Source organism: Coenobita brevimanus, chromosome 50 (genome assembly GCF_032717465.1).
Source record: "Coenobita brevimanus isolate Jiangsu-jjx chromosome 50, ASM3271746v2, whole genome shotgun sequence".
Lineage (NCBI taxonomy): Eukaryota > Metazoa > Arthropoda > Malacostraca > Decapoda > Coenobitidae > Coenobita > Coenobita brevimanus.
Window position 1 is genome coordinate 53,286,156 of NC_137003.1, and position 14,452 is coordinate 53,300,607.

The 14,452-nt window shown below is 41.0% G+C and overlaps 1 protein-coding gene across 1 annotated transcript in view; it reads left to right on the forward strand.

Annotated features, from left to right (window-relative positions):
- The window catches only part of LOC145399669 (sodium-dependent noradrenaline transporter-like), a 102,947-nt gene that overhangs the window by 20,743 nt on the left and 67,752 nt on the right, over positions 1 to 14,452 (forward strand). The window lies entirely within an intron of this gene.

Genomic DNA, 14,452 nt, shown 5'->3' on the forward strand with positions numbered 1-14,452 from the left:
AGAGAGAAAGAGAGAGAGAGAGAATGAACGTACCAAAATTCGTTAAGCAGGATGGATGACTATATAATATCCGTTAGGGGCTATCTCTCGCTTACTCACATTTACAACACGTGTTTATCTTTACCCCATGACGACCACAGAAATATATATATGGCGATTTTTTTTTTTTTATTCTTGCTACCACCAGACTTATAATTCACGTTAGGAGAGTTGTCTGACTGGAAGAAATTGGATATAACCCTCCTTAATCCATCCGCAAATAGAAGTCAAACTGAAGCTGAATAAAATCGTCTGGTGGAAGGAGTATGATATAAAAAGTATGTTATCAGACTGGAGGGGTTTACTGTTTTCTTGCTACTCTCAGACGATTTTTAAATTCAGCTCATAACAAGCCTCTCATCGCCTGAGGACAAGAAACAGTCTCCACGAAGCCTCAGATGCCATAAAAATCTTAACTGCATCATCCTTGGTATCGCCAGGCAATCTTATTTTGCCTGGGAGTTTCTTCTCGTAGTCAAAAGGTTAACATGTGCACACTTACATCATGTGTATATCCTACCCAACTTAGGCCCTTGTGACTCATTCGCAGCTGAGTAAAATCTTATGACGTTGGCTGGAATAAAATACTTTTGGTGGCAACAATAAAACAGTAACACTCAGGCTTCTATGACTGACGCCAGGTTGAAGAGAATACTAGAATTGATCCGACCATTAGGGACTTAACTTACTAACACTTTCGTAATGCGTGGTCGTGGACGTGAGGACTCCCACGGATTCGTACTCTGGAAAAGAAATATTATTGTGTGAAATATGGGAACGCCTGTTCACACCCAAACATGGCCGGGTGAGGCCAGTGGGACCGTTTAGTGAAGCGCTTTATAGACGGTGAGGCGCGGGTGTGGGTGTGGGTGTGGTGTGGGTGTGGGTGTTAATGGGAGTGGATCTGTGGGTATTAGCGGGGTTGGAGGTGTTAGGATGTATGTGTGTTTGTGTGGGTAGGGTTGAGTGTGAATGGTGGTGTGGGTCTTTGTGGGGGTGGGGTGTGTTAGTGGGGGAGTCTGGTGGTTAGAAGACATTAATCGGAGTGACAGTTTTCTCCTGTACATGAGATTTAGATGTTTCAGATTATGTAATGCTATCAGAGGCCTAGATCAGTCCTAACACTATCGCTGCGGGTGATGCACATATTTTTACCCAAGCAAACACAAGTGGATTTTGCACTGAGAGAAATCCTAGCAGTCAGAGGCTTCAAATCAGTGTCGAATAACCCTTTCTTTGCTCTTGGTACATGAAGGAATTTTTTTTTTAGGCAAATTCCAGATAATTTTGCAGGGTTGAAACACGTCCTAGCTTTCAGAGTTAAGCGTTCCGGATTACCGTACCCTTTGCCTGGCCGCCTACACTTCCAAGGGAGATTTTAGGACTGGCCTTTACAGTTTTATTATTATTATTATTTGATGGGATTGTCGTTATTATCTGTTTAGTATATTCTAATGACTTCAATTTCACTTTTGTTATCGTCAGAGTTTTTGATTAACTTAAGAGCTGTCGTTGTGAAAACATTTGAAAATGGAACTAATTTCTAATAAATCCTTCAGTTTAATGACGATGCTTATGGTAGATTCAGATTGTCCGACCATTTTTTTTTAAGGTTATGGGAGGGCTCACGTATTCGCGTGGTTGGAAACAATTTCCAATACAGTATATCCTTCACTACCGGTACACTGACGGCGTTTTTGCCTGTGTTCGTGAGACTAGCAGACTTTTTTTTTTTTCCCCTCAAGGGGAGAGGGAAAGGCTTTTGTAGTGAAGAGACTTAAGGTGATCGTTCATATCCTCCGGAGTGCGAGAGGGCATTCCTAATCTCAGTTGAATAGTTTTGTACTTAACAGAAAAGACTGGAAATGATTATACCGGTACATCATAATGAAGTTAAGAAAAGATGAACTTTTAATATGACGGAATTATTCATCGTTTCTTAGTTAACCAGGCTGAGTCAAATCGTGTGGTGGTAATAAGAATAAAAAAAAAAAGTAATGGTACAGAATGAGTTAATAGATTTTTTTTTTTTAATCCGTTCAGTACAAGAGATGTGTCGTAAACTGAATAATATCGTCTGGCGGGAATGAGAATATAGAAAGGCCTCATCATACTGAATGGGTTAAAAGAAGGAAGAACAGGAACAGAGTAGGAGGGAGAAGCAGGAAGAACAACAGCAGAGGAGGGAGGAGAAGGAAGAAAAAGAAAAATAGGAGTAGGTGTAAAGGAATTAGGGAGAAAGAAAAAAAAATAGGAGGAGGAGGAATGGAGGAAAAAACTGACAGTGGTTGCTCGACTGTCCGAACAAGGAAGTTAATACTGAGGGTCCTGTGGTTGACTCAGATGAATAAAATCGTCTGGTGTCAGCTGGAATAAGGTACCGGAGACGTGACGATTTTAAGAGGAAAGAGGCTTAGGATGACGATATTAACGCTTAGGATCCTGACTCTGTGCTGAATAAAATCGTCTGGCGTCTGCTGATAGATAGTATTAGAGAAGACCCTACAGTGAATATGATGTGTTAACCCCATTAGTTAGGAGAAGTTAGCTTTATTTTTATTAATGTTGCTACCAGACGATTTTATTCAGATTAAAATTATCACACGTGTAGGGGATGGGAAAATGATACCACAGCAAATTCGTCCATTTTCAAAAGTCTCTCGTAAATTGAATAAAATCGTCGTGAGATAGAAACAGTATAATACGACCTGCTGAAGGTGTTAAAATCCAAAGGTATTCTACAAACTGCCTTATTGAGACGTCTTAGTGGAGTGGTCAAGTGGTCTGAGGCTTGTCGAGGTGAAGGTTAGGTGGTTGGATTTATTTTTTTTCCCTTTTTTTGATCCTGTAATGCCACCAGTGACTGCATTTATGAAGGATCTTAAACTATTTTCAAAAACACAAGTCATATTAGTGGTTAAATACAGTCGTGAATAATATTGTATTGTCACATATTTTCACCTTAGCTTTTTCATGAAGTCTGTGATATCTGTACGAGTGGAGATAAAATTATAAAGAAACAGTTTAACTCGCAGCTTAAACTCGTATCAGGAAGGTTTGTAAATCTAGGAGCCATTGACGTAGGCTGGTCTGTAACTGTAGCTGTAACAGTCCATATGAGGGCCACTGCAGAACACGACTTTCTTAGAGGGAGAGTGGTAGCCAGAATTGCCCCCTTCCAGTGCTGGCGAAGTACGAATGACGAAGGTTTTTGTGTGTGTGTGTGTGTGTGTGTGTGTGTGTGTGTGTGTGTGTGTGTTTTGCCGGTTGATGAGGGTTCCTTGCACCTCATCACTTTATTTCTGCATCTGCATCGGACTCGTTATTATATTTTTTATGCAGTACATGTCGACTTAAAAAGGCTATGAATAACAAAAAAATAGGTGTAATATACAAAATAAGGCTTGTTATCCGACCTCTCCAATTCGAAAGTTTCTCCCGAACTGGATAGGAACGTCTGAAGGTAAGAATAATAAGCAAAAGACATCAACGTAATGAAATGTTTATATATTCTGAACTAGGGCAGCCTAGTCGTGGGCCCCTGTACTTCACAAGGGGTGCAGTAATATCACACTAGATTCTTCTTATTATTATTATTGTTTTTTTTATGTAAGCGATTTCTTGCATTGTTCTTTATATCCAATGAGCTTGAGTAAAACTTTAAAAATGTTATACTGACCATTCCGAAAGCATGAGTCTGTTGTTTAATGTAGTTCATGGTCAAGTGCATGAAGTGTTCTTTTTTATTATATTTTTGTGATCAGGAAGAGGAAAATTGCGATTCTGATGCTTTTGGCTGTTTTTGTCATTGGGTCATGGGTTTTGTGTAGGTCGATTGTATTATGTCGCTGAAGGAAAAGTCATTGAGGATGTAAATATCAGGGACGGTGAGAGAGAGAGAGAGAGAGAGAGAGAGAGAGAGAGAGAGAGAGAGAGAGAGCGTATCGAAACGGAAATGGTCATTATATAAACTTCGCTGTAAATAATACTGTTTTAGAATGTAATCAGACATCCATTAACCGACGATTCTCTTCTTTATAGAGATATCTGTAATAGAAGTTAATGATGACTTGACCTAAGCCCTCCAGTCCAAAAATTGTCGCCTGAGCTGACTAAAATCGTCTGGAGATAGCACGAACCCAGAAAACACACACACACACACACACACACACACACACACACACACACACATATTATAAGAGTTGTGTGGGTCTAGTTTCCATGGTTTTCTCAGGACTGTTTACATGTTTCCAACTGGGTGGGTTGATTTTAAACGAAAGGTCCATTATTATAAAAAGTAAACGTATTGGTTTTTCCGTTGTTTTTATTTATATTTTCTGCTTTGATATGGTAAGTTGGAAACTAAATCAACGAGAATTCAGTTTCATACACTGAACTACTGGTACTTTTTTTTTTTAATTGTCACTTTTGTTAAGACTTGTCATTAACAGTACTGATATAAAAAAAAAAATAGTTGGTCATTTTTCATTTGGAAGAGTTAGCATTGAAAATTATGTCCCACCCACTGTATCTGCGCACACTACAGCATTACGTAATTGACTTGGCAGAGTATGATACGTGAACGCCAGCGTGGTAGGTTAGGCTTACTATAATGATTCTCGTACGCTAGCTTGGCCCAGATTTTCGCCCTTATGCAGCTTATTTCACGTAGCTCAGTGGCAGGAAAAGATAGTGCTACGGCCCTACATCCTTTCTATAGCACCTCTTTGTAATAACATCATATTCTAGAGTTCATCTATTGTTACAGCTCAGCACTGAAGATGGAGAGATGGTAATTTTAGGTCAAGTTAGATTAAAGTGAGTATTGTTCACTTTCCCCGCCTCACCACACCAGTCACCACCCCGACCTTAACTCGTTTGGAACAGGTCGACAAGAAGACCAGCTGATGTCTGGGTATAGCTTAGTATCACTGATGGCTTTATTTTCAGAGGAAATGAATGTTAAATTAATTTGGGTATGGGATGAAAATTATATATCAGGAATTTGTTGTACTCGTTACTACTATGGTAGGGACAGAATAATAGATAAAAACCATATTACCTCAAAAAACTAAGCCGTAATAAAACTAAAATCAGAATATATATTTTTTCTTACTAAAGTGTCCTGTCTCAATAACTGGATATTTCATTCTGTTCTTATTACTTATTTCTTTTACCGTTAGCCTAATCGGGTTCTAAATTCTTCTGAGACATTCATTCTCATGTTGCAATACGGCAGTGATGTCCACTACAATGTCACAGCTTCATCCCTGCAATTATTACTGAAAAAATAATGAAACTGTCAAATCTCCTGTACAGATAGGAATGGAGTGTTTGTCATTTTGTCTCTACGTTACTGTTGACGCAATGCCAAAAAGTAGTTTAAAGGGCGACATACAAGAAGGACTTACTTTTCACTCAGTCCAGATACTTTTATCGTTTATTTGACGTGAGTTAATTTCAAGTTAATGGTGAGTTCACTGTTCATTCAGTTTCTTCAGATCATCAAGGTCACTCGGGTTGTGCTGGCTTGTGCACTTTCTCTTGAAAATTGCTGACGCTTCAAGTTCACTTTTAATGGCCTTAAGTCCTCTCTCTCTCTCTCTCTCTCTCTCTCTCTCTCTCTCTCTCTCTCTCTCTCTCTCTCTCTCTCTCTCTCTCATTTTTTTCTTTTATTTCTGTCAACGTTAAGGTTTGTCAGTTTCCTTGATCTCTTTGTATGCACGGATGCTGTCACCACTAACCCCCTCATGGCTGGGACAACTCTAAAATTCTATTCTAGCTAACGCCAGACGGATTTCCTCAGTCGAGAGTGGGCGCTTGAGTGTTAATACCGTCACCATATAACCCCCCTCATGAACTTGACAGCTCTGTTTTTCTGTTTCAGGTAACTTCAGACGATTTTGTTCAGCGAGTAAGTCATGGAAGTGTAAGTGTTATTATCTACATTGCTATACTTTTGACACCCCTTGAATGCGATGAAGATTTTCCTAAACTTTCTCTACCATCAGACGATTTTATTCAGCTGAGGGGAGTCTTCTGGTGGTTGGCGGGTTAATGAAGTTTCAAACCCATTCTATACCATACGTGCCTCCCAAGCTGAACATAATCGTCTGGTGGTTGCAGGAGTTAAGTATGTAATGTGTAGTCGTTTTAAATAGGTCAGTATATTAATCTGTTTTTGCCAGTGTTTTTGTCTGTTCATTGTTGTTATCTTGTTGCTGTGATAAATATACCAGTGTTTTTTGCCTCCTCATTTTCTTTTAAGCGTGTGTGTAACGATTTTTAATATATATTCTTTTCTTTTTGGCGCATTTCCTCATTTCTTCGTGATTATTAGGACTTACGTTCATTACCTCATCAGCACCAGAAGTCTCTTTGTCCTTCATCGTATAAAGTATTGCCATATTCGTAGGGGCCCGGGACCAGGCTCTTTACTCCAGAAATTTAGGTTTAGGGTAATTTTTCTCCATTTACCTTGACGTGACCCAAATTTTCAATCTGTGAGAGCTTGTTTCACGTAGCTCAGAATTAGATGGTACTGTGACTACATCCTTCCCACAACACTTCCTCGTGACCAGCATCGCATTCTAGTCTTAATCTCACACAGAAATCGGAATGTAGTGAAGACAGTTGTAGGCCAAGCTAGAGTAAAATGGGTACAGTCACAACCCTTGAGCGGCATTACGACTGACTTAACAAACAGGTGCCGCACTACTGATTGCAGCGAAAATTAAGCTAATATGTGTAAAACAAGTGTAATTCTGAGATGCCTTAACAACACCCGCAGCTGGCTAATGACCCACAGAGAAACTCGCTGCTAATTATATAAAAGCGCCGGCAATTAGTACAAGAAAATTTCCTCACGTTTGGGGTTCTTTGATCAACTTTGGCTTGTTACCGTATGTCATAAGGCAAGGTCACACGAGAGCCAATTTTAGGTCACACATGTAGCGGTTATTACTGGTTCTTATGTAGCTTTATTTCGCGTGTGTGTGTGTGTGTGTGTGTGTGTGTGTGTGTGTGTGTGTGTGTGTGTGTGTGTGTATGTGTGTGTGTGTGTGTACGTAGGGAGGCTACTGGACCTCGGGGAACAGATTGTCAGGTGAATGTTAGACTACAGTAAGAATTAATATATATATATATATATATATATATATATATATATATATATAGATATATATACATATATTTATTTATTTCTTGATACTGCATATTAACAATCCAGTGTCCTCTTGTATGTAATTAATTTAAATGTGTCGATATTAAAATGATAAGAATATAATACAAGAGAATGTTGAATAATATGCAAAATATATCGTTGAGGAAGAAACGCTGTGAGTCACGCAGAATACGGTACTAAGTCTCACATGTCATGGAGAATAAGTGTCAGGCTCACACGTAGCCCGGTCTGAGCAGCACGATAATCGCACCACAAAACAAAAGAAGCGGTGCCAAGGCACAGCAAACCTTTCCCCGGCAGTCATTTTAGTGCAGACGTATACACACAGTAGGATATCCAGTCAAGGATGTCACATCAAATATAGATTAAATCGGATGAAAATTGATTTTAAGCCCATTTGAAATTATAGGCCCGACCCACCTGACATTGACCCTCCCGATGTATTGAGGCATGTTATAGGATGCAGATTTGAGAGATGCACATTTAGGTTTTGGTTTCATGTCGATATGACGAATTTGAAAGAAGTTATGGCGAAAAAAACTTTTTTTTTTTTTTTTCATTTTGGGGGCCTACAGCCTGGGCCTGGGCCCAGTTTGGCCCAAAATATAATCAGGTGATCAAAAGGTCATAGCCCATCATCCCTGTAATTGTAGTCAAAATCGCAGCTGTAGTTTTCGGGTAAAGTTGTTAACACAGATATACAAACAGACAGAAAGACAGGCAAACCGAGTGCAAACAATACACACGCGTCAATATGCAGATTGCGCAGTGCAGGAGGGAGCCTTCACGCACGTAGGCATCCCCTCCCCCCATGTACGTGCGTAAGAAGTGACCGTGGGGGAGTGGGAGGGAGCACGTGTAGGCCAGCGCGCGTGCGACCGTGGCGTGTTGTGGTGAGGAGGGAGAGAGGGAGGGATTTATGACAGGGAAGGAGGGAAGAAAAGGGAGTGAGCGAGGGAGAAGTTTATGGTAAATGTGGAGGGGAATGGGAGGAAAGGAGAGAGAGGGAGGGAGGTTTATATGACATAGGAGGGGGAGGGAGGGAGGGAAGTTTATATGACATAGGAGGGAGAGAGGGAGGTATATGTGTGTGTGTTTTTTTTTGTGTCCGACTCTGGGCAAAGGCTTCAGGGCCTATATCTCGGGGCCAGTAGCCTATCCCAAGGCCCAGTAGTCCTCCTACACTTCCACATGTGGCAGGAGAGAGGGGGGAATGAATACAGGGGAGCATAATTCGAACAGCAACAGACCTATTGTTCCTTTCGAGGCTGTTTATGAGTTAGGTTATAACTAATGTACTTATTCAATGAGCAAAGCAAGAAAAGGGAGAGTAGGAAGGAAGGAAGCAAGGCGAGAGGGAGTGAGAGTAGGAAGGAAGGAAGCAAGGGGTGAGGGAGTGAGAGCAGGAAGGAAGGAAGCAAGGTGAGAGGGAGGGAGGGGAGGGGGAAAGAGAAATTTATGTAACACCAGCTCAATACTTCCTTCCGTGGTCGGTATCAGGGATCTCTGTTTATCACCTTTTATTCAGGCTCCTTCCGTCTTGGGATGGCGGAGGTGAGTGTGTTTGTGTGGGATTCTGTTTGTTTCCTTATTGGTAGGCCTGAGCTCATTACTACCTTCCTTGATTGCTGTTGTATATTTATGTGTTCGTGGTGTAGGCTGCAGTTTCCGTTTTCGTCATAAATTGTTGTGGTGGTATGTATTTTGCTTGATGTTTGTGTTTGTCTGATGTATTTGCTTCCTTCCTTGATTGCTTTTGTAGTTTTGTGAATGTGTTTTATTTTCATAGTAGGCAAATGTTTTCGGTTTCCTCATGAATTTATGTGGAATGTGTCTGTTTATTGTTAGGCCTAATATCTGCGTCCTTACTTGATTACTGTGTGTGTGTGTGTGTGTGTGTGTGTGTGTGTGTGTGTGTGTGTGTGTGTGTGTGTGTGTGTGATCCCAGCGTCTTCCCCTTGCATGTCAGGTCTCTCGGATCGTTTTATATTGCATGCTTGCCTGTCAGTCTGTGTGCGTGCCTGCCTGTCGCCCCCTCACTCCTTCACCTGCATGCACGCGAGTCAAGGGTGTGCTTGGTGTCTGTCTGCTTGTCTGTTTATGTCTGCCTGCATGTCATATGGTTTTTTTTTTTACCATTAGACGATTTCATTCATTTCAGAACAGACTTCTGTGAATGAATCTACATTTTCAGTACGATGATGTCTTTTCAGTTTATTGTCGTGTCCTCTGAAGTGTTTACCAGCAAGTGCCCGACATTTTTTTTTTTTTTTTAGCTAAGTCAGTACAGTAGCCTTAGAGCGTTAATTAGTCTGCCACAAGACGATGTTATTGAACTTGGTAAGGTGTTCCAGAAGTGAGAGGGTTAATGAAGGGAATTTTTAACCCATCTAGTTCGATACTTGCCTTCTAAGCAATATTAAGTTGTCTGAAGCAATCCCATATACAATATAAAAAAAGTTATCGTCGTGAAGAGAGTTGAAGGAGAAATGAAGAAAGCAGTTAATCTAATACCTTCGACCCTGAGTTTTTTTTTTCTTCAGGGAACTTTCCTTCCGGTAGGGTACTATCTTAAACTAAATAAAACAGCCTGACAATAATAAGAGTAAAAAATAAGACTTCATCGAACCATGATATTTTTTTTTGTTAACTCTGCACTACGATTACGTTTATTATATTGTTCTCTTGGCGATTTTTTTTTTTTTTTTTTTCACTTAGGATAGACTTCGAACTGGAGGGGTTAAGTATAGCCTTCATGGAGCTGTTAAATATAGCCTTTTTTGTTGGGGTTATATACAGCCTTCATCAACCCTTTCACTACAGAACGTCTCCTCTAATCTGAATACAATCTTTGGTAGCAAGAGTAAACAGCGAAAAGTCGTCATCGTACTGAAAGGGTTAATTAGGCTGCATATCCATTTAGCTGATTGTAATACATGGTGGCGCGTGATAATTGCCAGTTATTTTCCATTAGGGGAATTAATTATAACTACTATTAAAGCAGTAAAGCCTCCTCCTCCCGGCTACAGGCTACTAATTATGCTTGTTTTAATCATTAGTCCATAGAAGGCTTCGTTGCACGTCTTCTTTAGCGATTTATTTTGCGAGTTACAGCTTACCATTGCCATATATGTTATTTATATGGTCCTCTTGATACTGACATTGTGTTGGAATCAGTGAAATACATGGGGACATTGAGGGGTATTGTGCTAAGTATATGCTAAGGGAGAAGTGTTATAAAGTCTCCAGTCACTTAAAAATATTACTTAGATTAAATTTCAGTGTCTAGATGTCATAAATCTCTCTCTCTCTCTCTCTCTCTCTCTCTCTCTCTCTCTCTCTCTCTCTCGACCTCTGGCACTCTGAACAAGGTCACTTTCCAAGGCCACTCCCCGCCCCCACACTGGTATCCCTGTCCGATGGGTAGTCTTGGCTTTGAGGGCGCTGCGATAACCACTGCAATATGTATGTTTGCATTGTGGTGTGGTGTGGTGTGGTGTGGTGTGGTGTGTATTATGTGGTGTAGTTCTTGTGTTGGTGTTTGTGTTGGTGTTGATGGTGTAGATGTTGTTGTGTTCGGTGTGGTGCGGTGTGCTATGGTGTGATGTTTGTGTTGGTCTTCGTAGTGTTGCAGTGCAGTTTGGTGTGGTATAGTGTGATATTTGTGATAGTGTGGTGTGGTGTGATGTGGTGTTGGTGTGGTGTGGTGCTGTCGTCAAGCTGGATGTGTCGCAACTTGGGCATCCAGTCCAGGTAGGAAGTGCTTTGCCTCTCACTGGCGCCGGGATGGAGGAAAGGTCGAATTATTAACACCTTCAGTTCAGTTGTTATTTTTAGTTATCCCCACACTTTTTGAAGCTTTAGAGAAATTTGAGAGTGGAGAGGTTAGATGTAGCCTTCATTAACCCCTTATTAGGTCTCCCAGCTGAATGAAATCGTCTGGAGATAGCAAGGTTGATTCGCTAAAACGCAGCGCTGAATGGCATAGGTTTAAATGTAGCGGGTGGAGGTGCAGGCCAGCTCGTAATATTTGATGATCAATTTAAAAACACCTGTAAGAGTAGGAAAGGGTTAAACTGCATCCCACTTCTCACAGTACAAACAGCAATGAGGCAGAAAGAGGAAACTGCATTTAATTTTCTTGTCTGTTTTAGGGTTTTAGTTATGATGTTAAAAATACAGTAGTGGGTTGGACTACCCTTTCCAGGTCTCAGGTTTTGTCCATTAGTCTCGTATTCTTATTGGTTGGGGAGGCTCCCTTAACACATCCTTCTTACCAGTTTATTTTTTGCATATGGAGTTTTAATATTCTCTCGTTATTTATGTAAACTATCTCATTATTAGAGAGAATAATTATATACAGGAAACCATTAACATGCTGTATGCCGAAACAAGCTGGTAAAAAGAAGGTAGTGAAAATCCTCCAGAGCCCACTAATGCACTGCCCGTAGATCTTACATGCCTCTCGACTGCATGAATTTCATTAAGGCAGAATGAGTAATTTTTTGCCTCAGTCTTTCCCGAAAACACGATCTGAAACAAAGTTCCACTCAGGTCCCCGTTTATAACGATTGGTGGACCTGGACAACGAGGAAGACAAACTATGGAAGCAGAGTTAGAAAATAATCTGAAACTTCTCTCTATATATAAAAATGCAGAATAATCACTGACATATACAGTACAATTAAATGGCAGATATGTAGTAAAAAGAACAATAGTGGATATTTCTGGTGTGTGTTCAGAAATTTTCATTAACTACAGACAATTCAGACCTATAAATGTTATCAACAATAGCGCAAAACGTGGGAGCTGATTTTTTTCTAGTTTAATATAAAGTGAAATATGACAAGTGATAAAATCGGTGAATGAGTAGGTGTAAATCCAGGTGTTATTTTTGCAGCGAGTGGTATGGTGGGCGACTCCAAGGCCAGTGTGGATAATTTATCGTGCCTTTTATACCTGTACAAAACTTATTTTTTCGGAACGGTAAGACTGTTGGACAAGGTCTATGTCTCCTGTTGTCACTGTACACCCAGTAGTATAGCAAGGGACCTGGATGTAATTTTTAGTGTTGGGTTCTGTCATGTAAGGGAAGATTAGAATTAAAAAAAAAAAAACTCGTGCAGATGATAGGGAAAAATATAAACCTTTCTGTACTTACTGCTGCCTGGTTTGCTTAAATTTTATATCGTTCTGAGTTTTGCGATGACGTGCGTTGATTGTGGCTCTGATAATTGCTGTATATAAGGTAGTGGGTGGTAGTGATGAATGGCCCATGTTAATACTCTCATGGCAGGGACAGCTCTGATAATCAATTCCAGCTAGCACCAGACGATTTTCTTCAGCTGAGAGTGAGTCATAAGATCCTGTGATTGTTAATGCTATCACCAGTAACACTCACGGTCGGGACAACTCTAGTACCCTATTCCACATAACACCAGACGATTTTCTTCGGCTGAGAGTAAGTCATAGGATCCTGAGAGTGTTAATAGCGGCAGTGATCCTAATGTTGTGGATCAGGAACACTGGTGGTGAGGAACAGTGAGTACATAAGTTACAATTCCGGAAGTTCACTGCTCATTCATTAAGGCCAACTGACACGTCAAGGAAACACACATGTTACATTAACTCCTCCAGCCCGAGCACTTCAGTTTCATTTTATTGTTGCTCTCCCTCCTCACTGTTTTATTCTGCTTAAGATGCATTTGGAACCGGAAAGAGGTACAGTATAGCCTTCAGTAAGACCCTCACTACAAGGGGACTTTCCCAAGCTGAGTAAATTTGTCTGTCATCAAAAAATAAAAAAAAGTCTGGTTGGGGTAAGCCATATCGTATATCTTCTCGCGAACATTCACTGAAATTGTAGACGGTATGCGAAGTAACTGTAGACTATATGCATGGATGTTGTAAGGGACTAGTGTGACGAGAGTTCAAATTTTTAACACTTAAGCTTCTATGATTCGCTCTCAGCAGAATATAATCGTCTTGCGTTAGCTGGAAAAGAATACTAAAGTTGTCCCGACCATAAGAGGGTTTAATGAATGGGGAGAAATTATCGTATGTGTAGTAGTTTGTTAACCCCTTCAACACGTCAGTGTCATTTGTCTTTTAATCATAGTATCTCCAGACGAATTGATTTGGCAGAGGGGAGACTTTTTCAGCTAGGGGTTAAATGTGGGTTTCTGTATCCCATTCATCTCAAAGTGTCCCCTAAGGTAAATAAAGTCGTCTCGAGGGAGCAATAATAAATCGAAGGGATCATATTGAAAGGATTAATATTCACACACACACACACACACACACACACACACACACACACACACACACACACACACACACACACACACACACACACACACACACACACACACACACACACACACACACACACACACACACACACACACACACACACACACACACACACACACACACACACACACACACACACACACACACACACACACACACACACACACACACACACACACACACACACACACACACACACACACACACACACACACACACGAGTTGAATATACGTTAGACAAATTTGTTGCACTACACTGAGAGGTCTCGACTGAGCTTGACAGAAACGTTTGGAGACAGCAAGAATAAACTAAATATACACTGAAGAAGTTGTGGATATTGTTTCTACCGTCCCACCCCAAGAAACCTCCCCAAAGCTGAATAAAATCGTCCGGCAGCGGCAAGAACAGGATGAAGAAATCGCACGGAATGGGTTTAGGGGAATCTTGATGGGGTGTGTAAAGCCGCCAGTGAGTCGACGGGATCTGTGTGGGCTTAGGCGGGTACAACTGAAAATAACACTCCAGGTGGATACAACCCTCACTCCTGTTGTTTCAGGATAGTTAAGTGAGTGGGATGGCGGTAGGTGGGTAGGGCAGGTGGGTGGAAAAGGTGGGTGGGTTAGGGGTAAGTGGGTGGGCTAGGGGTAAGTGGTTGAGGTAGAGGTAGAGGTAAGTGGGTTCAGTCGCTTCTCTGTGGGTGGAAGGCAGGCGAGTGGGATAGGGGGTAGGTGTGTGAGGGAAGAGTAGGTGGATACAGTGGTCGCTCCTGCATGTGAAGGATGAGGTAGGAGTAGATGTGTAAGTGGTAGGTGGGTGGGCAGAAGGTAGATGAGTACAATCATCAGTCTTACTGCACGAGGAGAATTAGATGTCAGGGGTAGGAACAGGTGGGTAGATGGGTACAGTAGTCTGAATAA